We start from the raw sequence: 2,801 nt of genomic DNA, 5'->3' as shown, positions 1-2,801 counted from the left end.
TAATTGTAGTGGTGTCCTTTGAAGGGCAAAAACTTTTAGTTTTAATGAGGTCTAATTTACCAACTTTTTCTTTTGTCTCTTGCGCTTCTGCTGTATATCTGAGATACAAGGTCATAAAGATTTTCTCCCATGGTTTCTTCTAGAAATTTTATAGTTTTAGCTCTTACATTTAGGTTTATAACCTATTTTAAATTAATTTTTGTACATGTGACAGGTAAGGATCTAAATTTATCTTTAAGCATCTGGATATTCAATTGTCCCAGACCCATTTATTGAAAAGACTATCCTTTTCTCCACTAAATTGTCTTGGCACCTTTATCAAAAATCAATTGGCCAGAAATATAAGGGTTTATATTTGGACTCTCGATTCTGTTCCATTGATCTATAAATCTACTTTTTTTAATTAAAAAAAATTTCAGATATAATTTATACACAGTAAAATTCACCCTGTTGAGTGTATGTACCTTTCTGTGAGTCCTGACACACACAGTTGTGCCACTATGACCAAGATATACAACAGTCCATTACCTCCCACAAGTCCTTGTTCTCCTCTACAGTCAACCTCTCACCCCCCTCCTCAACCCCAGATTTGCTTTCTGTTACAGAAAGCCATATAAATGGAATCCTAAAGCACTCAGCTCTCTGAGTCTGGTTCCCTCTCCAACCTATCCTTCAACATCCAGCGATCCTTCCAAAATATAAATCTGTCTGCTCCTCTGTGTCTCTCCTTAAGCCCAGATAGACCCTGCAGGGTCTGGCCTCTGCCCATAGTTCCTGCCGGTCTGGACAGACAGGATGGATGGCTCTTAAACCTGGTTTACAGAATAACCACCTGAGGGCTTGTCAATACCACACATTCCTGGGTCTTGGACCCAGAGACAACAGATTCAGTAGGTAGGGAGGGGTGCAGGGATCTGTTTTTTATACAAGCCCAGGGAGATTTCGAGGCAGGTGGCCACAAGCCATACTTTGAGAAACACAGCTGAGTCCAAAGCACTTGCCTTTCCCTGCACCTTCCATACCCACTTCCCTGTCCCAGACAGCTTCCCTTCTGCTCAATTGTCACTTCTATAGAGAACTTAACTCCCTGAGTGAGTCATTCTCCCAGCATAGTTGTCACCTGTCCTTTCTTATTACTCGTATGCTTCTTTGATTAAAATCAGTCTCCTAAACTGGGCTAAATGAGGACAAGGGTGGGGTCTGTTTTTGTTGCTCACCACTGGATCCCCAGTACCAAGCATGAGGCCGGCATATAGTCAGTACTTAACAAATATTAGTTGAATGAATAAAAGAATGAGTGAGTGAATTATCTACAGTGGTTTGTATAAGCTGCTCCATGGCCCAGGTGACCTCCCCTGGGGGCTCCCTCCTCTACTTCTTTGCTTAGTCCACTCATACTCGTTTTTCTGATGAAAATCCAGTTTGGAGAAAGGAGAGCCTGGAGCCCCTTCTCCTGGTCTTCCAGGTCAGACTTCTTATCACCCTAGAGATTGTTTGTTTACCCAACTATGACCCACTTTAGGCTGGGAGGTGGCCTCTGTCTTTGATCTCAGCCTCCGAGGTCCCCCCACCTCCTTAGTGTTTGTCTAGTGCTGAAGGACAGAGCTAAAATGAGTGCTCTAAGGGAGTCCCCTGGCACCTGGCCAGAGCTTTCCCTAGATCACTCCTCCCACCAAAAGACCCTGTCTTACCCCATCAATTTCAGAAGGAGAAGCTGAGGCCCTGGACTTTGCTCAGAAGGGAGGACATACCCTGGGTGTCTCTGAGGAGCCAGATGAAGCCTGGGTGGCCAAACTGTGGTTTGAGGTCAAGGGACAGGCCATGGTGCTGGGCACTCCTCTGGTTGGCTTCCCTTTTTCGCAGAGTGCCCTTTGCTCCATGGGGCGGGACCCAGAGCAGGCCCCCTAGCTTGGCCAATGAACTGACCAGGTTTGGGGGGGGGGCATGGGAAAGAGGGGGCGGAGCCATTTCCCCTTAACTTTCCTCCCCCCAGCCCCTCCCTTTCAGGCCGTGAGGACACTCGAGGCTGTTCAGTTCAACTATCTCCGCCTCTCTCCTGGCACCTGCTGCCAGGCCAAGAAGAGCAAAAACAATCCCAGCCTGTATAGAATTTCAGGGAGACCCCGCCCCTTCGGTGCTTCCTCCTCCCATGCTTCTCCCCAAACCCCGCCCCCACCTGCCCAAGATAATTTTAGTTTCCTTGGGCCAGGAGCCTGTAAACACACGGCTCACCATCCCCTCACCACTACTTCTACTTCCAAAGTTGGGACACCCTCCTGTCACCTGTAGAGAAGAGGGAGTGAATTTGAAATCAAGTCCAGGTATCTGGGGTCCTTAGACTGCTGGACTTTGGACCCTGGGTCCTTCTACTCCTGCTGAGGTTTCTCCAGGTAAGGGGACTGAGATCGGTCCCAGACGACAACCTCCTCCCACCCCCCAGCCGCAGCGGGGCCCCAGGCCGTGCCCGTCTCTGGGCCAGGAGCTGGCTGGCTGCCCAGGTGAGCGGCCGGGCGGCCGACTGGCTTCCCCCTCCTCTTTCCCCCTCAGTGATGTCAGGCCAAGGGCGGGGGCAGGAGGGGGACAGGTAGTTAAGGGCCTTGCGTCTCCCTCCCTAAACCGGCGGCCCCAGCCAGGTGTACCAGTGCACAGGGTCCAGGTAAGGCCCAAGGCAGGCATTTCATCTTGGGGGTGGGGAGCACCGGCAGGTCCGGGGGTCAATATGGAAAGAGTCGGACTCCTGCTGGGTTACTTAGGCGGCTCCACTTTCTCTTCTCCTCTACTCTCCCATGCCGTCCCCTCCT

At 50.1% G+C, this 2,801-nt stretch overlaps 1 protein-coding gene across 1 annotated transcript in view; it reads left to right on the top strand.

Moving 5' to 3' along the window:
• The first annotated feature begins 2,216 nt into the window (after positions 1–2,216).
• Positions 2,217–2,801, top strand: part of GRB7 (growth factor receptor bound protein 7) — a 7,903-nt gene continuing 7,318 nt past the window's right edge. The window contains exon 1 of the mRNA XM_025041673.1: positions 2,217–2,390. The gene's annotated coding sequence lies outside the window, so the exon portion shown is untranslated. The remainder of the gene's footprint in view (positions 2,391–2,801) is intronic.

The sequence above is a fragment of the Pteropus alecto genome, unplaced genomic scaffold, assembly GCF_000325575.1.
Source record: "Pteropus alecto unplaced genomic scaffold, ASM32557v1 scaffold98, whole genome shotgun sequence".
Taxonomy (NCBI): Eukaryota; Metazoa; Chordata; class Mammalia; order Chiroptera; family Pteropodidae; genus Pteropus; species Pteropus alecto.
Note: the sequence above shows the minus strand (reverse complement) of the source record. Positions and strands in the feature narration are given on the sequence as shown.